The sequence below is a fragment of the Dipodomys merriami genome, unplaced genomic scaffold, assembly GCF_024711535.1.
Source record: "Dipodomys merriami isolate MVZ:Mamm:240054 unplaced genomic scaffold, mDipMer1.0.p SCAF_48, whole genome shotgun sequence".
Taxonomy (NCBI): domain Eukaryota; kingdom Metazoa; phylum Chordata; class Mammalia; order Rodentia; family Heteromyidae; genus Dipodomys; species Dipodomys merriami.
This window is the reverse complement of record NW_027206046.1, coordinates 1,627,661-1,651,908: the sequence shown is the minus strand read 5'-3', so window position 1 is coordinate 1,651,908 and position 24,248 is coordinate 1,627,661. Positions and strand designations below refer to the sequence as shown.

Sequence of the window (24,248 nt, the reverse complement as noted above, 5' to 3'; positions counted from 1 at the left end):
GGGGTGCTAATAAGCACTTTGGGGTCCTGTTCCTGTGCACACACATCTTGCACCCCCCTGCCCCCCACCATGCTGCCATGTGGCTTAATGGCTTCCCACTGATCTTTGGATTATTGATTGCAATCCCTGGTTAGCAGCCTGAAAATGAGATCATCTCCCCCCTCCCCCTTCCCCATCTCCCCCGCCCCTGCCCTATTGATTTCCCCATCTTTTCTACTAGGCAAACACCAAGATCTCCGCTCATGGTTCACTGCTGGAGGAGACTGGAGGGAAACCCAAGTTAAGATGGAGGAGCATGTGGGGGTCCCCCTCCTCTTCTTTCTTGGGCTAGGGCTTAGGACCCTGCTTTGGGTGTTGGAGGGAAGAGAAGGCTTTTGTTTTGCAGACACCCCCAAGTTCACAGGAGGAGGGCTACAGAAGCCATTTCATCCAATGCTCTTTCCAGAAGGTTCTGAGCAGAATCAGAATGGACAGCGAAGTTGAAGGGAAAGCCTTAGCCGAAGAACTTTCTGAATGCTAAAAGAAAAGCCTGAGGAGGGACAGAAGAGTAGGTCCTGAGCTGCCAGGGCCTTGAGACGTGGAGTGGAGGGATACATCTAAGACCCTTAATTCTACTTCAGAGCCCCCAGTCAGGTGCTGGCCCTTCCCCTCCCTCAACACAGGCCTCCTCGTGACCCTCAGGACCAGGATTCACCTGAGACAGCACGTCTGTGGTGGGACTAGAACAATCTAGAATTCTAAAACTATCTCATTGATAATCTTTTGTGTGTGTGTGTGCCAGTCCTGGGCTTGAACTCAGGGTCTGGGCTCTGTCCCTGAGCTCTTTTTGCTCAAGACTAACACTCTACCACTTGAGCCACAGATCCACTTCCATCCTTTTTTGGTGCTTACTTGGGGATAAGAGTCTCATGAACTTTCCTGCCTGTGCTGACCTCAAACCACGATCCTCAGATCTCAGCCTTCAGAGTTAGCTAGGATGACAGGTGTGAGCCACTGTGCCCATCTACAGTGATCATCTTCAACATGACACATCTGATATAGGGACACCCAATGTGGAGGATTATGGGAGATCTACCCAGGAGCTGTCCAGCATCCATCTGCTCCTAGTGGGGAACTTCGCCACCATGTGGCCTTGGTTTCTCTGAGCTTCAGGTCTCTAAGCAGTGAGATCCTGCATCTCCTGGCTGGGTCTCTGTGGGACTGTGTATTTCCTCTGGATGTCACCTGAATGTCCCCTTACTAGGAATCCCATGGGGATTCCACCACTACTTGAACCAAGGCTTGAAGTTAGCCCCCAAAGGGAAGTTCCCCAGACATAGGCAGGATACCATTTCCTTGGAGGAAGCCCCAGGGGCAGCAGAGACCCTCATGTCTCCTAATCTGGAGGGCAGTGGAGTGTGCCATCTGCCGGCCATTCCGCAACCCACTCCAGTTCCCACGGATGAGTGCGGGCAGAGCACACGCAGGCCACCCTGGTTTGGCCTTCCATTTCTTCCCCCATAAAACAGAAAAGAATTCATTCTCAACTCATAGGTTTGAAGTGTGGCTCAAGCGGTAGATGCTAGCGGTAGAGCAGAGAGAGAGAGAGAGAGAGAGAGAGAGAGAGAGAGAGAGAGAGAGAGAGAGAGAGAGAGAGAGAGAGAGAGAGAGCGCAACAGGCTGTGCTGAAGACTCATACCTGTAATCCTCGACACTCAGAAGGCTGAGATCTGAGGTCAAGGTTTGAAAGTCCAAGCAGAAAAGTCCATGAGACTCTTATCTCCAATCAGCAAAAAAAGCCGGGAGTGGAGCTGTGGCTCAAGTGGTAGAGTCCCAGCCTTGATTGAAAAAACTAAGGGAAAGCATGGGGCGGGCACACACACACACACACACACACACACACACACACACACACACACACACACACACACATACACACTAAGCCCAACATTAAATGAATGAATGAATGAATGAATGAATGAATCCCTCTTCCTCTCTTGGTGGCCACAAATGGTAATAATGCTTCAGAGCTCCCCAGAAGACAGAGCCTTCAAACAGCCCTAGGAAATACACATCAATAGCTCCATTTTACAGTTGAATACACTAAGGCCCAGAATAATTGTGGGACTTGTGGGAGATCTTGGGGACTGTTTTAGCAAAGGGGCAGCAGAATCCAACCCTCCTGCTGCAGTCCCACTTTCATCTTACCTGAGGTGGAAGATTTTATATCCGTCAGTAAAAGTCCCAACACCTGAGCCCCAGGCAGCCAACTTCCTCCTCGCCCAGGGGCCTGTGCTGGGAGGGACCTGGTCAAATTGTCTTTTATGGCTCCCAGAACTGCACTAACAAATGTCTGTAAGCAGCAGCAGTTAGAAGCAGATTAATGTCTCCGTAGCCCTAACACTTCTTCAGCCCCCTCTGCCTGTCAGGTCATTACCAGCTAGTTTATAGTCATGAGGCCCTTTTCCAGTGCACTAAATGGTTCCAATGATAAAGAGTCCACAGGGCCAAGCCATCCATGCTGCCTGGCCCTGTCTTCCCGTGTGTGGTAGGATGTGGAGGGAAGGTGTGGCTCCAAGTAAAAAAAAAAAAAACAACAAACAAAAACAAAACAAAACAAAACCACTACTACCCGTCATCCTAGCTACTCAGGGAGCTGAGATCTGAGGATCATGGTTTGAAGCCAGCCTGAGCAGGAAAGTCTAGGAGACACTTATTTCCAATTAATCACTATAAAGCTCAAGTGGTAGAGCTCTAGCTTAACCAACCTTAGGGACAGCACTCAGGTCCTAAGTTCAAGCCCCAGGACCAGCACAATAAAAGAAAACAAAAACAACAAAGAAAACATGCCGGGGCTGGGAAGGTGGCTCAGTGGTAGAGCGCTTGCCTCGCATGCCTGAGGCCCTGAGTTCGATTCCTCAGCACCACATAAGCAAAAAGAAAAAAGCCGGAAGTGGCACTGTGGCTCAAGTGGTAGAGCGCTAGCCTTGAGCTGAAGAACTGAGGGACAGCGCCCAGGCCCAGAGTTCAGGCCCCATGACCGGACCCCCCCTCCCCCAAAAAAGAAAGAAAACATGCCACCATGTACTAACTACTTACTAGCAGGTGGCTAATAGAGAAAGGTGGGGGGAGGGGGGACGGGCGGGGACGGGGAGGAGGAGAAAGTGTGTATACTGGGGCTTGAACTCAGGACCTTGCACTTTGCTTGGCTTTTGAACCACACTTCCTCTGGCTTTAAAAAAAACAAAACTGGTTAGTAATTGGAGATAAGAGTCTCACAGACTGTTTGGACTAGGCTGGCTTTGAACTGAGTTCCTCAGATCTCAGCCTTCTGAGTAGCTAGGATGACAGGTGTGAGCCACTGGCACCCAGCCAATTATCACCTTCATTTTCTCATTACTTTTCTCATTATCAAATGCTCTCTGTAGGGAACCTTTCCCAGCCACTGAAAGCTAATATCCTCAGTGGAGAAGGGAGCGAGTTGAGGCTCTGAGAAGGGGGAGCGGCTTGCCTGAACGTGGCAAGTATTATGGCAGAGCTACATTCAAACCCAAGTGGCCTGATTCCTTCCTTGTCTTTAGTGGCTCCATTCACAGCCCCTCCCATCAGGCTGTGACTCCTCCCAGGAAGTGCCCAATTCCTGTTCCGCCCCTGTGTCGGTTCAGTCAGGGGGAGCTATCCTGAATGAGAGGCTGGCCAGGAGGGAAGCCCAGTAGCTGCTACCTAAGAGACAATGCCATGCCACTAATGCCCCAGACTTGGCCAAGACCAGCACTGGCTGGCTCCGAAGGTTCATCTCCCTCATGACTTCTCTTAAGCATGGGCGCCTACTCAGAACCAGGAACTCAGCCAGAGACTGGCAGAGTACTCCATTACTGGGTGTTCAAGGGTCAGACAGTCTGGCTCCAAGTCCTGCTCTCCATGCTTAGAAACCATTTCTCAATCTCAGTTCCTCTATCTGTAAAATGGGGATGAAAATGATAGCTATTTAAAGATCCCATGTTCAAGCCAGGTGTGGGAGCATACACCTGTAATCGAAGTATTTGAGAGACTGATGAGAGTTCAAGGCCAGTCTGGGTTAAACAGGGAGACCTGTCTCAAACAAGAAAATGAATGACAACAACAACAACAAAAGATCACAAGTTCTGTCTGGCACCAGTGTAACTTCACTCAGGAGGCTGAGATTTTAGGATTGGGGTACAAAGCTAGCCTGAGCAAGAAAGTCCACGGAGACTCTTACCTCCAGTTAACCATCTGACATTCATGTGTTTCTTTGTTCAATCTCATTATACATGTATTGCACTTTAAAAATTGTTAACCTTGGCTGGGCACCTATAATCCTAGCCACTGAGGAGGCTGAGAGCTGAGGATCAGGGTTTGAAGCCAGGCCAGCCAGAAAAGTCCTCGAGATGCTCAGCTCCAATTAACCAGCAAAAAACTGGAAGTGAAGGTATGGCTCAAATGGTAGAACACCATCCTTGAACAGAAAAGCTAAGGGACAGCACCCAGGCCCTGAGTTCAGAGCCTAGTACTGGCATGTATGTATGTGAGTGCATACACGTGCACATACATAAACACAAGTAAATAAATAAAATTTTAAAAAAACTGCCAGGACATTGGGAGGATAAAATAAAGCCAATGCCCTAGTGCCCAGCCCATACTCTGTCATATAGTAGGTGCTTTGTAAAATGCCATCCCCTTCCCTACGTTCCAAAATAGTTACGTAGTTACAGAAATCAAAGGTTATAGGAAGGTTTTAGAAAGCTAAACAGAATTGAGAGAAACCTTGTGTTGGCTTCGGAGCAATTTCCCTACTCCAAAGAACTAAGAAAAGATGGAATCACTCATTTCAGGCTCTCTTGGTCCAGCTTAGTGACCATGGCACCTACATTCTTGATTCTGGTCTGTGCCCAGCATTGCACAGGCATGGGGAGAGAATAGAAATCCACACAAGATCCGCTTGAGAGAAAATCTTGCCCCGGCCTCGCTTCTGCCCAGCACTCAGAACAGTACCAGTCATGTCTCTAGGATCTCACTTGCCTGCCTTCCTGCCTCTCTATAGTGCCTTCCATTCCTTGTTTGGTTTTTGTTTGCTTGCTTGTGTGGGCCTGAGGCTTGAACTCAGGGCCTGGATGCTGTCTCTGAGCTTTTGTGCTCATGGCTACAACGTCACTTCCCACTTATTTTTTTCTGGTTAATTAAAGGTCAGAATGTCATAGACTTTCCCACCTGGGATTGCTTTGAATCTCAATCCTCAAGATCTCAGCCTCCTGAGTAGCTGGGATTGTAGGTGTGAGCTACCAGTTCAGACCTTCCTTGTGGGCAGGAACTGTCCATCCCTCCCCAGTGCCAGCTATCCCCACAGCCCAAGGCCACAGCCCTACCCCCACCCCCACCTCCCACCCCGTCTCAGGAACACAACAGGTACCCAGCTCCCAAAGCACGCAACGTCACTGCATTTCTTCATCATTCTCTGGCCCTGCTGGCTGCGATTGACATCGAGAGATGTTTCAAGCTGAGGGCAAGCCGGGAGAAGTTAGCCCTGCTAATCTTGATTTGCTAAGCAAATTGTATTGACTCATGGAGGAAGTCTGCTCTTTTCAGGTCTACGCCAGTGTACATCCTCCCTGGAAGACACCCTGAGTGGCATCAGGGTTCTGTCACTCCTGTCACCTGTACACCCAAGGGCCCTGCTTCCTAATGCCAGCTGAGACCCAGAGCAGGGAGACACACAATTCAGGAGACAGAAGAAGCCTCTTGGTGCATGTGTGCTGGGACTTGAACTCAGGACCTACCTACCATTCACATGTGGCTTTTTCACTCAAGATTGGTGCTCTACCACTTGAGTCACAGCTCCCTTTCTGGCTTTTTGCTTGTTATTTGGAGATAAGAGTCTGCCAAATGTGTCTGCGCGGGCTGGCTTCAGATCATGATCCTCAGATCGCAGCCTCCTGAAGAGCTAGGATTACAGGTATTAACAGAAAGCTGTTTCCTGCTCCACATCTCTCCCTGTACTTCTGCTGAAGTAACATTCATCATCTTCACTCTTTCACTGCAAGAAATGGCCCAGCTTACTGGTAATGAACACTCCACACACTCTCCCAGGACTAGTATCTGCCCAAATAAATAACCACCATGGGACCCGGCGTGGATCCTTCTGGATGGTCCACATTGGGGAGCCTGACCTGTGTCTTCCCTGCATTTCCAGCACGATCCCGGGTCACACCTATCCTGTGAATGCACACTGGAGGCGGGAACTTGACCTTGGGTTATTCATCTCTAAATCCTTAGAGTCTGGCTTAACAACAACCCACTCCCTACCCCACCCCCACCCCACACAAACCTAATTTTGTTCTGTGAAATAAAAAATGTGGGGAAAATGAATGTTGGCCACCCAGGTGTGGATTCAAATGAGAGGAGGGAAGAGGAAAGGAGAGGAGGGGAGGGTGGAGGGGAAGGGAGAGGAGGGGAGAGGGCAAGGGAGGAGACAGCAGGAGGGGGAAGAAGGAAGGGGAAAGGAGGGAGAGAAGGAAAGGAGAAAGGGTGGAGAGGAGGGAGGAGGAGAGGAGGGAAGAGGAAGGGAGAGGAGGGGAGAGTGGAAGGGGAGGGAAGGGAGGGGAGGGAAGGTCCCCAGGCCCAAGTCATTCACTCTACACTGCCACTGTCAGTCTTGTCTGCTCCCAGCACTTACATCACTGACAGGATGGTGTTTCTTAGCATGCTTGATAATCGCCTGCTTTTCTGACCAATCGGAAGCACTGTCTGAGCACTACCTTCTCTTTCCCAACTCCAGTGGTATCTGAGTCGCTCACCCCTGTAATCCTTGCTACTCAGGAGTCTGAGATCTGAGGATCACCATTCAAAGCCAGCCAGGGCAGGAAAGCCCATGAGACTCTTCTCACCAATTAACTACCAAAAGAAAAAGAAAAAAAGAAAAAAACCCAAGAAGAGAGAGGTGTAGCTGAAGTGGTAGAGCACTAGCCTTGAACAGTGCCCAGGCTCTGAGTTCAAGCCCTAGGATGGGTAGAAGAAAGCAAGAAAGAGAGAAAGAGAGAAAGAAAGCAAGAAAAAAAGAAAAAAAGAAAAAGAGAGAGAGAGAGAGAGAGGGAGGGAGGGAGGGAGGAAGGGAGGGAGGGAGAGAGGGAAGAAGGAAGGAAGGAAGGAAGGAAGGAAGAGAGGGAGGGAGGGAGGGAGGAAGGAAGAAAGGAAGGAAGAAAGAAAGGAAGGGAGAGAGAGGGAAGGAGGAAGGAAGGAAGGAAGGAAGTGAGGAGGGAGGGAGAGAGGGAGGGAAGGAGGAACGAAGGAAGGAAGGGAGGAAGAAAGAAAGAAAGAAAGAAAGAAAGAAAGAAGCAGAAGGAATGAAAGAAAGAGAGAGGGAGGGAAGAAGAAAGGGAGAAAGAAAGGAAGAGAGTAAGAGAGAAAAAGAAAAAGAGAGAGGGAGAGAGGAAGGGAGGGTGGAGGGAAGAGAGGAAGGAAGGAAGAGAGGGGGATTGGAAGGGAAGGGAGGGAGGAAGAGAGGGAAATTGGAAGGGATGGAGGAAGAAAGATGACCAAAGCTTATAATCAGTAGTCTGCAATCCCCATGGGTGAGTAACTGAGCAAAATGAATGATGCTGTCAGTACTGGGGCTACCCTGACCTGGGGGAAAAAATCTCACCTTGAGCATCCAGCCTCTGGGCTTTGCATCTTACCCGCCACCCCCGGGGCCAGCGCTGCAGATGGAGCCCCCAAAGGTCGGCTGGCTCACCCAGGCAGCATGCTGGGACCTCATCTTCCTGACTTGCTGTCGCCCCAGCCCCACGGTCTCCAGATCCTCTGTCTCTCCATCGCCCTCTCTGCCCCTTGATTTAAGGTGGCGACTTTTTCCCAGGCAACAGCAGAACTTTAATAAGGAAGCCGGCCGGGGCTGATGGATGGCAGAAAGTTGGCACCAGCCTCAAGGTCAGAAGGAGTTATTTTAAACTATTCAGATTTACTAGGAGGGAAGCGAGTCAGAAGAGGATTTAGGGGTTTGCCTCCTGGCAAGACATGTGGCCATGTCCCCAAGCAATGGAAGACAGACAGCTCCTCTTCTCACTACCCCATCGCTGCCTCCGCCCTGCCCCCCAAGATGGATGGCGAGGCCTCTGGCATGGGGAATTTATTGGGAGCTGGTCAGATAAATGTGCAGGCTGGTGTCTGAGCAAGCCTTTGTCACCTCTCCTCTCTGTGGGGTGAGGGAAGGTATTAGTGAGGAGACAGGCCATGCGCTTTCTGGGCAGGCGGATTGTCTCTCCTCTCTTGCAGTTTCTGGGAACCCAGAGCCTCTAAATGTTCGTGATGAATTAGATTCATCTCTGTTAGACCCACCCTGCTCTTCTCATGGGCACCGCTGTCCAGATGTGTCTGACTCTAATGCTTCAGCAGCTTGGAGTCTTGGACTGCCTGTTCCTCTTTTCTCCCAGCATACCAGGGAGCTCCAGGTTCTAATTCTTCCAATGTCTCTAACATATCAATCTCTATTCATCTGCCCAAGGCCCATTTCATCCTCCTCCCCTGGATAGACAGAAATTCAGAACTTCCAGCTTCTCTGTCTGTCTGTCTGTCTATCTGTCTGTCTGTCTGTCTCTCTCTCTCTCTCTCTCTCTCTCTGACTTGGGAGGGTCTGCTGTGTGTACTACACACGGACATACCCATAAACAGCATGTTGCTTATTTTGCATGCTTGTAAACATACCCAGATGGAACTGTATGAAATGATCACAGCCCTCTGCTTGCTCCCACCAACTGTGATATATTTGAGATTCAGCCCGCAAGACAGGTACAGCACTTCTTCATTTATGTAACAGCTTTGGAGACGCCATCGTGGGAATATATTACAACTTATCCATTTCCCTCTGAAGGGACCAAGGTGTTACTGCAGATTTCCCCACTATGAATTGTGATTCGGGGCTGCATGTGTTGGGGAGGGAGAGAGGGTCTCTGAACAAATTTCAGGTTCTAACCCAGAGGAAAGTCATAAAAAATATATCATAGGTAAAAACAACCATTTGAAAACTTAAAGAGATTCTGTGTGTGTGTGTGTGTGTGTGCGTGTGTGTGTGCGTGTGTGTGTGCGTGTGCGTGCATGTGTATGTGCATGTATGAGAGAGATAGACAAAGAGAGAGAGAGAGAGAGAATGCCCTTATATGAGGCTTGAACTCAGGGCCTGGGCGCTATTCTTTAGCTTTCTTGCTCAAGGCTGGTGCTCTACCATTGGAGCCACACCTCCACTTCCTGTTTATAAGAGAGGTGAACATATCTGTTTATTGCTTATCAAAATTATTCTTTTCCTGGGAGTCGTATGTTAATATTCTTTTTGTGTGTGTATGCGTGCTAATACCAGGACTTGAACTCAGGGCCTTACATTCTCACTTGGCTTTTTCACTCAAGGCTGATGCTCTACCATTTGAGCCACATCTTCATGCCTGGCTTTTTTTATTTTATTTTATTTTTGGGGTCCGGTCGTGGGGCCTGAACCCTGGGCCTGGGCGCTGTCCCTCAGCTTTTCAGCTTAAGGCTAGCGCTCTACCACTTGAGCCACAGCGCCACTTCCGGCTTTTTTCTTTTTGCTTATGTGGTGCTGAGGAATCGAACCCAGGGCCTCATGCATGCAAGGCAAGCGCTCTACCACTGAGCCACCTTCCCAGCCCGCCCGGCTTTTTTTTTTTTTTTTTTGCTGGTTAATTGAAGATAAAAGTTTCATGGACTTCTAGCCCAGGCTGGTGTCAAGCAGGGATCCTCAGATCTCAGCCTCATGAGTAGCTAGGATTACAGGTGTGAACCACCAATATCCAGCTTTCAATATTTTTAACCAGTATTTGATCATATTAATGTACAGGAATTAAAATATATATTCTGAACAGTAACCCTTAAATAGTATGCTTGTTGCAAATATCAGCTCCCAGTCTGTGATTTCTCTTTTCACTTTGCACAGAGTCAAAGGGCTTTGGTCAGCTCTGATCTCCTGACTCACCAAACATAGGCCTAGATCATTTCTTTTCAAACAAAATGTATTATCTTTAAGCGGTTGTACAAGGAAGTTCCCATTCTACCAAGCAGTATATCAATACGAAGTGTCTGATAACATGGTTACTCATGGCTCCTAACCCACCCCTTCTCTCATTTTACTTTTCTTCTTTTTTTAAAAAATTGATATTAGGTCATTACATAAATTGTACATATTTCACAGTATTGTGCAATAGTGATACTTACAGTATCACAAACACGTTTTACTAGATTGTCTCTTGATACATATTTGGTAACCATAAAATAGCTCACGAAAACATTTTGTCAGATTAGGCCAGCACAGATGAGAATTTCATTCGGGATGCCTACTTAAGTCAGAATTAGACTTCTATCCAATGTTCTAGAAGCAATTACGGGTGTCCCACAAGTAGCCCAAAGCCTCTTGATTCTCATCAGCCGTGGAAGCAGTGGTTATTTATATTTTATAGATGGGCCAAGAAAAAGGAAATGTCAGGGGGAGGAGGGAGTGTGGTTGTGGAGGTGGCGAGAGAAAGGATGGTAGGGGAAAAACAAAGGAGGAGGCAACAATGCTTGATAAGAAATGTACTGGGGTTTGCGTCTCCTGTCCCGTCCAGTCCTGTCCGGCCTTCGGTCTTGAATTCGGTCATTCACCCAACTGATCTCGCCTCGCTTCCGCCATGGCCCTCAGCGATGCTGACGTGCAGAAGAAGCAGATGAAGCACATGATGGCTTTTATTGAACAAGAAGCCAATGAGAAAGCAGAAGAAATCGATGCAAAGGCCGTAGAAGAATTCAACATTGAGAAAGGGCGTCTTGTGCAGACCCAGAGACTGAAGATTATGGAGTACTATGAGAAGAAAGAAAAGCAGATCGAGCAGCAAAAGAAAATTCAGATGTCCAATTTGATATATCAAGCAAGGCTGAAGGTCCTCCGAGCTAGAGATGACCTTATCACTGATCTGCTGAATGAGGCAAAACAGAGACTCAGCAAGGTGGTGAAGGATACAAACAGATACCAAGTGCTGCTGGATGGGCTGGTCTTACAGGGCCTGTACCAGCCGTTGGAGCCCTGGATGTTTGTGTACTGCAGGAAGCAAGACTTCCCTTGGTTAAGGCTGCAGTGCAGAAAGCAATTCTGATGTATAAGATTGCCACCAAAAAAGATGCTGATGTCCAGATTGATCAGGAGGCCTACCTGCCTGAGGACGTAGCTGGGGGAGTTGAGATCTACAATGGGGACCGCAAGATAAAGGTGTCCAACACCCTGGAAACCAGCTGGACCTCATAGCCCAGCAGGGGGAGGCTCACTGGGCGGGGCCTCCACTCTTGACTCCTCTGCCACCGTATACCAGCTCTCCCCCATGGCTTCAGCAGCAGGGAGGTGGAATCAGATGGTGCCCTGTGGAGATCCCTTGAGTCTTCTGCTCTCCTGCTGCTCCCGTGTCTCAAGTAGGCATGTCCGGAATGTCCCACTCCACCCCCTGCTGCGGTGTAACATGCCTGCAGAATGCACATCTCCCAGAGGTCCTAGTAGCTTCACTTTTCCTCGTCTGTGTGACTTAAAACCTACGCCACCCAAATTCTTTATTTATTAAAACAAACGCTTTATATATATATATAAAAGAAATGTACTCATTACCTTGCTCATGTGGCTGTAACCCCTCTGTACAGTATTTTCACAATAAAAAAAAAAAAACAATAAAAGAAAAAAGAAAAAGGAAATGTCTTTTCTCTGACCAGGGTGGAGGCAGATCCTACATCTCCTGATTACCACCTGACAAAAAGTTGAAGTCCAGATCACTGAGTATTTTTGTTTGTCAGCTGTGGATCTTGAACTCAGGACCTGGGTGCTGTCCCAGAGCTCTTTTGCTCAAGGTTACTGCTCTACCATTTTCAGCCACAGCTTCACTTCTGGTTTTCTGGTGGTTCACTGAGGAGTCTCATGGACTTTCCTGCCTGGGCTGGCTTTGAACCACAATCCTCAGATTTCAGCCGCCTGAGTAGCTAGGATTACAGGCATGAACCACCAGCACCCAACCCCAGTAGGTGTTTTGAAGCTCTCTGACATCTCAAGAACAGGTGGCTTATTCCTTAGCTTAAGGTCAGGTTTAACTTGAACATTTGCTTACGTATTTGTGGAATGAAAGGAAATAGATGAAGGGCAAAAAAAAAAAAAAAAAAAAAAAAAAAAGCCACTTTTAGCAGGATCTGTCAAAAGGGACCAGAAACAAGCTTCTGTGACTCAAAGGTCACTTGTATGGGCTTCAGTCTCCTTGGAAAAGGGAAGGGACAGGTCTCATTCATCTCCCAATGTCCAGAACCTAGCATACTTCTGCAAGGACTCAAAAAATGTCTAGATGGATGGATGAATGGATGAAGGCATGGATGGATGGATAGGTGGGTGGGTGGGTGTGTAAATGGATGGATAGATGGGTAGATGGATGGATGAGTGGATGGATAGATGAATGGATGGATGAGTGGGTAGATGGATGGATAATTAGATGGATGGATAGATGAGAGGGTATATGAATGGCACGATTAGTGAGAAGATGGATGGATAAGTAGATGGATGATGGATCAAAGGATGGACAGACAGAATGATGGGCACATGGGCGGATAAAATGATACATGATCAGACAGGCAGATAGCTGGCTGAAATGATATTTGGGAATAATAGATGGGTAGATGGCTGTTTCCCAACTAGATAAGGCCCTAGGGGAAGAGTTGGTTTCAGTACAACTTTGCAAGCAGAGAGCCAACCCCGACAATCTTATCTTGGGTACTAGAATTATTCATACAAAAAGTTCTAAGTGGCAGAACGGCAAGAAATAATTGCTTCTAATTGGACTGAATCATTCTGGCCATACAGTAGACATATTTTTATAACTTTATTAATTATTCCATTTGAGGCCTATTACCCAGCCTGCCAGAATGGGCATCTCTTATTAGAGGGTGACAGATTCCCCAGTGCTATGGCTGTCTCAGCTGCCATAGCACTTTTGGGAAGAAGCTAGGCAGCTTCTAGGTCTCTGAGTGGATTAGTAAGTCTCTAAGGAGCCCCACCATGATCTGAGGCCTGGGGGGTAAAGGACAGGGCTGACCCCCCAAAGTGAGCTGTTCTAAGCCCTCCCCTAGCCATCTTACTGCCAGTCACGTCTGCCTTCCTTGGTCCCACGAGGGAGGGAAAAGGATGTCAGGCTAGGATATGCCCACTTGGCTTCTGTAGGTCACCCCCTGCCTAGAACCATTCACCCACTCTTAATCACAATGGGCTCCCCTTATCCAATCCGCTACCTGACAAAGGCCAAGAGAGCCTGCCATATGTCCTTTAGTCACCTCCAATCGGGAACTGGAGGGAGGTAACACAGCCTAGCGGGCCCCAAAGGACAGGCCAGGGCTGCAGTGTGTGTGTGGGGGGGGGATGCGCATAGATCAGAGGTGTTAGCAGTCTCCTTTGCCCATACCTGGGTCAAGATCTGATCATAGGTTACTTGGGAGAAGAAAGAGGGGCTTGACCCATCAGGAAACAATGAAGAATGTAAAATGCACCTATCGGGGCTGCCTGGTGGCCCATGGAGTCATGTCCAAGCTCCCAGTTTAAGAGAGCCATACCATCTGGTCCGGCCTGGCCTGCCTCTCCAACTTGGCTCCCAGGCCTTTGGCACCTCCTGCTCCCTCCACACTGATGTGAGCCCGACTCAACACCTTTGTTTCTATGGTCTACCTGCAAGGACAGCCCCTCTCGCTCCTTGCAATCTCTGGCTACAGCATCTTTCAACTGCATCCTTCCTCCCCCACCTTCCTGGCATCTTTCTCAACCCTCCAGATGATTGCGATCTCTGCTTCTTCTGAAAGATCAATTTGACTGTAGCTCACATTACAACCTTGAGGAATCAAGTTGCAAAGCTTTAGAAGATCAAGCATCGTGACTCTGAGTTGTACCCAGCCCTCTCCTCCCCCAGTACCAGCCTACCATGAGGACACCATCAAGGAGGAACAAAAGGCATGATTGGACAGGACAGCAAAATTGCCTGGTCCCAGATAACCCTGTGCTTATAAAAGGCCACTGAAAAGATGCTTCTGCTGGGTCCTGTGAATTAACTAAAACTCCCCCAACTTTGTATCTGTGCCTTTTTTTGGGGGGGTGGGGAGGGAGTATTGGTCCTGGGGCTGGAACTCAGTGCTTAAGCACTGAGCTTTATCTGTGTCTTCATTTGAACAATTCTCGGATGCAGTCAGCATTGTGATCACCAAGACTACAGCTTCAGTAAGAGAACCATCTCCTGTGGAAAACAAACTGCTCCTCAAGCCAGCAATGCCTTCCTCTTATCATCTTAAAGCAAACAGCAAAAACTCAGGAGACCATCTTGGTTCTTGGTCTGTTCCAGTAATAAATAGATCACTTTCCTGGAATTCCTCCAGGGACCAAGACTAAGCAAATGGTCCACCAGGCCTCACCTGTGATTTGAGACTGTTTTAACTCTGTGTACCGTCCTCATCCCTGCCCTCAATTCACCCTGTTTAATCTAAAGCCAATGCTTGAACCCCTAAAGATGGCTGAAGATGTACTGAAGTGCTGACTTCTCATGGCTACCAGGCTCATCAATCTCCTGTTCTCTGCCCTGCACCATGTCTGTTTATATTTGGTATGTGGGAATGAATGGTCAGACCTAACTTGGGACTCCTGGACTTTAGGCCTGGAATCTAAAGACCTGGTTTCATACTGAGTTACCACCAGGTGCAAGGGAGTTCAGCGTCACAGAGCCAGGTAAGATCCGGACCTGCCATGGAGAAGGTCTCAGTGGGAGAGGATGCAGGAGAGCAACTGTAACCAAACAACTTCCCTCTGGGGGTGGAGAGGACCAAAGGAGCCATGTGCAAAGCGGAGGCCTGCGGGAGTCAGGAGGGCTCTTCCCAGCAGAGATGGCTCCTGAGAACACAGGAGCAATGAGTCAATGGGCAAAGGGGGATAGTGATTGAGGAAGGACTTACAGAATGTGCTGCAAGCAAGCGATCATTGACATGAGAGTCATGTGTGAGACAGATACCTGGTTCAAATCTTGGCTCTGCTACGTATGAGCTATCATGACCTTGGATCTCAGTCCCGAGTCTAAAAGATGGGGGTATCAGGGATGAGTTACCTTGACAGTGTGGGAGTAGGGTAGAGCCCAACCTGTCAACCTTTCTCCTTTCGTTCTGGCCAAAATACACCCAAAGAACCCACCTCTTGGAACCCAAGCACCTGGATAATGGCCAAGTCTTCCTGGGGCCTGGATATTCTTAGTGGGAAGATTGTGGGGGTGGGGGAGGTGGAGTGGGGGGGGTGTAGGGGGGGGTCCCAGGAGCAGATGCAAGTGGCTCACGCCTGTAATCCCAGTTACTCAGGAGGCTGAGATCTGAGGATTGCTGCGGTTCAAAGTCAGCCCAGACAGGAAAGTCTGTGAGACTCTTATTTCCAATAAACTACTCAATAAAAAACTGGAAGTAGCATTGTGGCTCAAGTGGTAGAGAGCGCTAGCCTTGAGCAAAAGCAGATCAGGGACAGCATCCAGGCCCAGAGTTCGAGCACCAGGTCCAGAAAAAAAAACAAAAACAAAAGGAATCGCAGGATAGACTCTTTGGGGGTGCAATAGGGTTTTTCCCATCCATCTGTACGCTACTTTTGGGGACAGTGCCATCCTCCAGGCCTGGCAGAGAGAACCAACACGCCTCTCCCTTTTGGCAATGCCGGGCTGGCAGACGCAAGTATTGGCTCGTGACTCCCGGCCCGGGAGGAATAATGTTTCCCACAGCGCCCTGCCCACGCCACGCTGGGTGCACAGCGTGTTGGGAGGGGGTGCCCTTTTGCTGCCCACCCAGTGCAGGGAGGGGCGATGCTGGCATGGCTGCCAGCCCTACATGACAATGCCAGCTCAGCCCCTGCCAGTCTGTTTCTGTCACCTTCTAGGCAAGCGTCCCCCGCCCCACCCCCGGCCCCCTCGCCAATTCTTGAGCCTCTCTGCGTGCCATTTATGATTTCTATCCTTAGGGAGCAGATGGCTAAAGCTGAGCTGGGCAGAATGTATTCCCCTCCTCTATCAACAACACCCCCTTTGTGTGTGTGTGTGTGTGTGTGTCTCTCTCTCTCTCTCTCTCTCTCTCTCTCTCTCTCTCTCTCTCTCTCTCTCTCTCTCTCTCTCTCTCTCCTGGGGCCTGAACCCAGGACCTGGGCACTAGCTAGTACTCTTAACATTAAGCCATAGCTTTGTAGTTAACAAGAGTCTTATAGACTTTCCTGCACCGGCTGGCTTCGAATCAGGATCCTCAGATCTCAGCCTCCAGAGCAGCTAGGATTACAGGCATGAGCCACTGGCATCTGGCAACACCCCCCTTTCCACATACAACCCAGAGATGGCTGGCAGCTTCTGTGGCTCTCGAGATACAGGAGAGGCCAGGTGTGGCCACACTGAGAGCCTATTCATCTCAGGACCTTTCTAGTCTAGGGGTGCAGAGTAACCCTGGTAGGGTAAACAGTGCCCCCCACCCTGACCTCTGTGTATGGTTTGCCTCCTCCGGCCTGAGGGAACATGAAGCACAGAGCTGGTCCCGGGGGCAGCTGAGGATTCTGGGAAGGTCTCCCATCCTTCTTGGGGTGTGTGTGGGGGGACATCAGAGGTCTATGGCTCAGAGTATAGACATGCAGTAGGGGGCTGCTTCAGTCCTGGGGTCTCCATGAGCTTCCTCTCCCCTTCCCTCCCCTCTCCTCCCCCCCCCGCCAAGTCTCACCCTCATCTAGAAGGAGACCACCCCTAATAGTGGGGCACTCTTCACGGGGGTGGAGACATGCTCCCACTGTGGGGGCTTCTGGCCGCTCTGTGCCTTAGTTTGAGCTTCTAAAATGGGAACTAGATTGCCTGGCAGTGCTGGTGGCTCATGTCTGTGATCTTTGCTACTCAGGAGGCTGAGATCTGAGGATCACCAGACAAGGCCAGCCCAAGCAGAAAAGTCCATGAGACTCTTTTCACCCATTAACCAGAAAAAAAAAAGCTGGAAGTGGAGCTGTGGCTCAAGTGGGAGAGAGCAGGCCTGGAGTGAAAACAAACAACGAATAACAAAAACCAAGGGAAGAGCGCAAGGCCCTGAGTTTAAGCCCCAGTACGGGCACAAAATAAATACATAATGAAATAGAACAAAATGGGCAACAATGCTGAAGAGGAAATGGACTCATTACCTTGCTCATGTAACTGTAACCCCTCTGTATAGTATCTTTACAATAAAAAAATAGAATTTTAAAAAGAACAAAATGGAGACTCTAGTATGTGCCTGGATCCTTCTATCCTCTACTTCCTTCTGCTCCCCGTGATGTTTTTGTTTTGCTTTAAATTTTATTTTTTGTTTATATGGTACCAAGGAATCGAACCCAGGGCCTCATGCATGCTAGGCAATCACTCTACCACTAAGCCACATCCCCACGATCGTCCAAGTCAGAAACTCTGGTCTACTCTCCCTTCCTGTCTCTATGCAGGGGGCTCTGCTTCAGCTCCAGGCACACACTCTCTCTCCCCTCTCCCTCCCCCCTCTCTCTGATGATGATGATGAAGGCTACACCTCCCTCATCCCTCGCCCCCCAGCCCTGCTTGCTGGCCTGCACTCAGCAGCTGTGGATTCAATGGAACTATAGGGTGGAACACACCATGCTGTCAAGACCTGAATCCTTTTTGGTTCCACATTGAGATTCGCAGGGGGAAGGGGTGGGGGTAGGGGGTGAAGCGTGCGCCTCTTGCTCACAGACCTTGAAAAAGCATTTACCAGGCATCCGCAGCTCCCTTCTGTCCTCGTTACAGTGGCTGCGCCCTAGTATGGGGGGCCACCGTGGAGTCCACCATCCCAAGGAGGCCCCCAGGCATACCAGATGCCCAGCAGAAGGCTGCCCAGGCGGGTCTGCGTGGGGCTGGGTAGAGCAGCCTGAGCAACACCAAGCATAATTGCTTTGCAGTGATTTATCTGAAGTTGCTTTAACCTTGACAGCAGCTCGGTGAGATGAGAAACACAACCCAGGAGAGAGCGGTGGCCTCCTGGTGACACCGTGTCCTCTGCATGCTTCCCAGGAAGCCCCAGACTATGCTCAGGCCATAAAGGGCCTGCTGGGAGCCCCGACCTTGGGGAGATAAGAATGTGTCCTATGACTCGCCACAAAAGCCCACCCACTTTCTGATTGAGGATAAGGAGAGAACCACAGGAAGGGCCACACAAGGAAGCCACAGCTCCATTTCTGCCTTTTTGCTGGTTAACTGTACATAGTCTTGTGGGCTCACTTTCCCCACGCTGGCCTCAAAGTGCAGTCCTCAGATCTCAGCCTCCTGAGTAGCTAGGATTACAGGTGTGAGCCACCAGTACTGAATCACAGAGAATTTTAAAGTTGGACTATCCAGTTTTGTTTTGTTTTTGTCATGGGGCTTGAACTCTGGGCCTGGGCGCTGTCCCTCAGCTCTTCGGCTCAAGGCTAGCGCTCTACCACTTGAGCCACAGCACCACTTCTGGTTTTCTGGTGGTTCATTGGAGGTGACAGTCTTACAGACTTTCCTGCCCAAGGTTGAACCACCATTCTTAGATCTCAGCCTCCTGAGTAGCTAGCATTACAGGGGTGAGCCACTGGGCCGCCCGGCCCAGTTTTAAACTTCCCATTTCACCAAAGAGAAAACTAACACCCGTGGATAAAGGAAGATCTTAGTTACAGTCACACAGATAAGAGGTGGAGCCAGTGTGTTCCAATACAGGGCTGAAAGTTTGGTCTCCAAGTAAATACCCTGAAGCCCTATCCAACTGGGTGGTGTATGGAGCCAGGGCTTCTGGGAGGTCATAATGCCCAAGAGGGTGGAGCCTTGGTGATGGCTTTAGTACCCTTAGGAGAGCTGAGAGAGGGTGCCTAACCCCAAACTAGAATCGGACCCTCACCAGAAACAGAACTAGCTGGACCCTGACTTTGACCTTAACCTTCTGGCCCCTAGAACGATGAAGAATAACCTTTTGCTGTTCCAGCCACTCAGTCTGTGGGGCTTTTGCTACCACATTGTAAATGGACAACTACCAACTTCTCAGAGGCTGCAGGGGGCTGCAGGAAGGGGCGGGCTGTGCTTCCAAGATGAGATGAGCCTCTGTCCTCACAGACGTTCCCAGGGGTCTGAGACAGGGGTCCTCCCCTCATGGGCTGTGGGCAGACAGCAGGATTGGTCTCCTGAAATCTCTAATCCTCATTCTGTGGCTTAAGCAGCAACCATGAGTGTAGGACCGGAAGAGCCTGGGGTCAGCAGCATACATGTCTGTCTGGATCTACTTCCAGCTCCCCTGCTCCCTGGCTATGTAGCTGATTGCAGGAAATTCCCTTCCCCTCCATGGGCTTCAGTTTGCTATTTGTAAGTAATGTTGGCCAGACAAGTCTTGAGGTTCCCCACTCAAGCCCAGCTGCTGAGATCTTGGTGACTTAGAACCCACACCTTGCTTCTTAACATTCTACTGTGACTAGCCAATGGACAGGCTGTCAGGTGCTGGTGCTCATGCCTGTAATCCTAGCTACTTGGAAGGGAGAGATTTGAAGATTTGAGAGATTGGGTTGTTTTTTGTTTTGTCTTGTCTTTTTCCAACTGAGACCATGATTCTGAACTCTTGATCGAATGCCTTCATTCACTGGCTGATGCACTACCGACTAAGCCCCACCTCCAACCCCTGAAAGACTCATTTTCTTCTCCAATTCCCAGCAAAAAGTTACAAGTGGAGTGTGGCTCAAGTGGTAGAGTCTTGTGCAAAAAAGCCAAGTAGGGGATCATTGTCCACAAAGAAATGGACTCATTACCTGACTTATGTAACTGTGTAACTCCTCTGGAATCACCTTCATAATAACAATATTTATTTATTTAGTTATTTAGTTAGTTAGTTATTTAACCAGTCCTGGGGCTTGAACTCAGGACCTGGGCACCATCCCTGAGCTGCTTTTGCTCAAGGCCAGCACTCTACCACTTGAGCCATGGCACCACTTCTGGCTTTTTCTGTTTTTGTGGTACTGAGGAATTGAACCCAGGGCTTCATGCATGCTAGGCAAGCACTCTACCACTAAGCCACATGGCCAGCTTATAACAATTTTTTTAAGCCAAATAAGTGAAAAGTGTGAGGCTCTGAGTTCAAGCCTTAGTACTAGAACACTGGCGCACACACACACACACACACACACACACAAATTAACATAAAAATAGGAAGTGTTAGAGAAGATATGGAGAAATCTGAATCCTCATGCATTGTGGGTAAGAAAATAAAATGCATGGCCTTGGTGGAAAACTATATAGTGGATTCCTAATAGTTAAACACAGAATTATCCTGGGGCTGGGAAGGTAGCTCAGCGGTAGCGTGCATGCCTTGCAAGCATGAGGCCCTGGGTTCGATTCCTCAGCATCACATAAACAGAAAAGGCCAGAAGTGGTGCTGTGGCTCCAGTGGTAGAGCGCTAGCCTTGAGCTGAAGAGCTGAGGGACAGCGCCCAGGCCCAGAGTTCAGGCCCCATGACCGGCAAAAAAAAAAAAAAAAAACCCCCACAGAATCATCCTATGTCCAGCAAATAAACCATTTGTGCACCTATGTTCACAGCAGCATTATTCACCATAGCCCAAAGGAAAAACAGCTCAAGCATCCATTGCCAGATAAGCTGATAAGGAATATTACCCAGCCTGTAAAAGGAAGGAATTTCTGACCCAGGCTACCACATGGATGAACCTTAACAGCTCATGCAAGTGAAACATGCCAGTCACTGAAGGATAAATGACTCCGTTTCTGTGAAGTTCAGAGTATTCAAATTCATAAAGACAAAAAGTAGAAAATTCATTGCTGAGAGTTGGGGCTAGAAAGATGGGGGGGGGTTCATGTTTAAGGAATTCAGAGTTTCAGTTGGGGAAGAACGAAAAGTAGTGGGCAGCCACACAACACAAAGTTACCAGAAGTCTATACCTAACAATGGCTAAGAAAGAAAGTTCATGTGAAGCTTCACAAGTTTAAAAGACATCTCTCTGCTGGATCAGTGGCTCACGCCTGTAATCCTAGCGACTCAGGAGGCTGAGATCTGAGGATCACAGTTTGAGGCCAGCCTGGGCAAGAGAGTCCCTGAGACTCTTATCTCCAATTAACCAGCAAAAAAAAAATCATAAGTGGAGCTATGGGGCAAGTGGTAGAGCACCAGCCTTGAGTGAAAAAGCTAAGGGACAGTATCTAGGTCCTAAGTTCAAGGCCCAGTACCAATATTAGAGAGCGAGGGGGTGAGGTGGGGAGAGGGAAGGAGGGATTGGACTTGGTGGTGGCCTCAGCCAGGCCCTGCTGTCATCTGGCAGGAGTCCAGCTCCAGGGAGTCAGGGAGGGGCTCAGCAGACAGTGGGTGTTGTATGCTAAGCAGAGACCCCCACTTCCTCCAGTGCACATGAATGTATCAGGCCTGGTTGGGGGGGGGCTCTGAGAGAATATGGAGAATGGGAGGAGGATGGGGGTGGGAGGGATGTATCCTCACTAAGGTCAACTCCACCGTTTCTGGGGGGTCCTGAGACCAAACCCGAAATCCTGTCCAACCAAGGCCCACGAGGACAGAAGAAGCAGAACCAGGAAACACACTAATTAAATAATACAATGAAAGCTTAAATTTTCCAAGTTAATTCCTGGGTATCATTTATAAAAGTTAACAGGGCATATTTAATTTAGGAATTGGCTCCCGTCCCCCTTACAGCTCAAACCTCATAAATGAAATATACTGGATCATTGCCCGGGACGGAAATAAAAGTTATGAATAATGTTTCCATCTCAATCATTGTCAGCGTTTTAATATCCCTAATTACTTTAAAAAGCTAGATATTCAATATACGAAACTTTTTTTTTTTTGCCTTTTTATCTCCACTTGTGAGATGAGAGCAATTTAATAAGAGTCACTCTCATCTTTATTCAGGATAAACTGACATTTCATCCTTTTTACTCTTTATTATTCTATGGGATGGAGGAAGGTTTACGACCAAACATACAACTATTCCATTTTCCCATATTGCACAGGGAAAAAGCTCAGAACTATCCACAAAGCCAGTATATCCTGCCTTTATTGAACAGAAAGCAATCAGTCACAGCCTTAAAGAAATTAGGCTACAGGATTTAAGGGTGTTGATTAGTTTCGTTTTGTCAGTCGTGGGGCTTGAACTCAGGGCCTGGGTGCTGTCCCTGAGCTTTTTCACTCAGACTAGTACTCTACCACTTAGAGCCCCAGCACCACTTCCGGCTTTCCGGTGATTATTTGGAGAAAAGAATCTCACAAACTTTCCTGCCTGGGCTGGCTTCAAACCAAGATCCTCAGATCTGGGCCTCCTAAGTCGTGACGATTATAGGAATGAGCCACTGGCACCTTTAAAAGAACGAAAGTCCCCATTCCCTTCCCCCATAGTCATTTATCCCCTTTACATAGGACTGTCCAAGTTATAAATCCATTGGCAGCTACTAAGGGCAGGGCAGGCAGGTAACGGGATGATAGATCCTTCCACTTCCAGGAATTTATCCTCAGGAGAAACTGGAGCAAGCAAGGCAAGATATATGCAGAAGAAGAATGACTGACGCATTTTCACTCAGGGTCACTGGCTCCCCATTCCCACATCTGTAACCCAAAAGTTGTGGAAAAGTCCAAAAAAGATATCTGTGCCGTTGAAGAAGTAAATCTGCAAAGAGTAGCTGTGGGGCTATGTACTGTCATTGTGTGACTAGACATCATCCCATGCCACTTGAAAACATTACTGCTTTTACCCCTGGGACAGCCCAGATCTTTGTTACTGTTTCCACGTGCACTTTGAACTGTGACACATCCCAAATTCCAAAAGCCACAGACCCCCAGAGTCTTGGATAAAGGATGATATGGGCTCATAAGGGGGAAGACTCCGCCGGATGCCTGTAATACTAGCCACTCAGGAGGCTGAGATCCGAGGGTTTGTGGTTCAACACCATCTGGGACAGGAAAGTCTGTGAAACCCTTATTTCCAACTAATTACCAAAAAGCCAGAAATGGAGCTGTAGCTCCAGCAGTAGAGTAGCAGCCTTCAGTGGAAAAGCTAAGAGACAGGGCCAAGGCTCTGTGTTCGAACCTCAGGGCTGGCAATATAATCATAACAACAACAACAATAATAGGGAAGACTCAGCAACAACCTAAGTGAAATGTATTTGGTAATCTACAAAATGAAATTCTACAGGCCATGAAATACTTAAAGGAGATTAAAGTGCATTGATGAGAAAACTGAGAAATTAGTTATGGCAAGCATGTTTATTCCAAAGCCAGCTCCTTTTGAACCATGCAGAGCAATGACAGAAGACCAAAGACCCAAGGCCACAGGGATCATCTGTAGGTGAGGAAGGATCCCCAACGTTTTTGTCTATACTTTTGGTATTCTTTGACTTTTCTTTTTAACATGAACAGGTATAACTTAAGAATCAAAGAAGCTGGGTATGGTGATTCACTCCTGTAATCCTAGTTACTCAGGAGGCTGAGTGCTGAGGATCAGGATTCAAAGCCTGCCCCTGGAAGTAAAGTCTGTGAGACTTAGTGTCTCCAATTAATCACCAGAAAACTGGAAGTGGTGCTGTGGCTCAAGTGGTAGAGCACTAGCCTTGAGCTGAAGAGCTGAGGGACAGCGCCCAGGCCCAGTGTTCAGGCCCCATGACTGACAAAAAGAAAAAAGAACTCAGAAAGGTTTGGAAGGGAAATAATGGTGGTCCTTTTATTTTGCTTTGCTTTGCTTTCTAGTGGTTCTAGTTTGCTAGGCAAACGTTCTACCATTTGAGCCACTCTTCTAAGTCCTAGGACTTGAACTTATGGCACCCTCTTCCCTCCCAAAAATGTCACTCTAACACCTTTGAAACAGGCCAGAACTTACCTGCACAAAGGAGTCAAACCTGAGAATATTTGGAGAAAATGAGCTAGAGAAAAAGGATTTGGCAAAGAATTCCCAGCAGCTACTAGTGGTCCCTCAACGCTCACCAGCCCCATAGTAAAGATGACACCCCCTGACTCAGTCCAGAGTAGATGTCCCCCCACCTTCAACATTCCCATACCTGCGCTCGCCAGGAAGGCTCCTTTGGAGAACATGAGCCAGTCATACCCAGAGATGTAGGGATGCAGCACCCTGTCCCCAGAAGTGTCCCACTCTCTTGGCTTGGGGGACAGCAGTCCCCCTTGGGCCTCTATGGGTGAAACTGAGCAAATAACCTTCAGTTCCAAGCCTATGGGT

The 24,248-nt window shown here is 48.6% G+C and overlaps 1 protein-coding gene and 1 pseudogene across 8 annotated transcripts in view; one reads left to right on the top strand and one right to left on the bottom strand.

The window, feature by feature from the left end:
• Megf11 (multiple EGF like domains 11) overlaps positions 1-24,248 on the bottom strand; it is a 281,143-nt gene that overhangs the window by 125,659 nt on the left and 131,236 nt on the right. The gene's annotated exons all lie outside the window — the stretch shown is intronic.
• LOC138809014 (V-type proton ATPase subunit E 1 pseudogene) lies at positions 10,662-11,275 on the top strand (annotated as a pseudogene). The gene has a single exon (XR_011366658.1). The product of XR_011366658.1 is annotated as a V-type proton ATPase subunit E 1 pseudogene (transcript).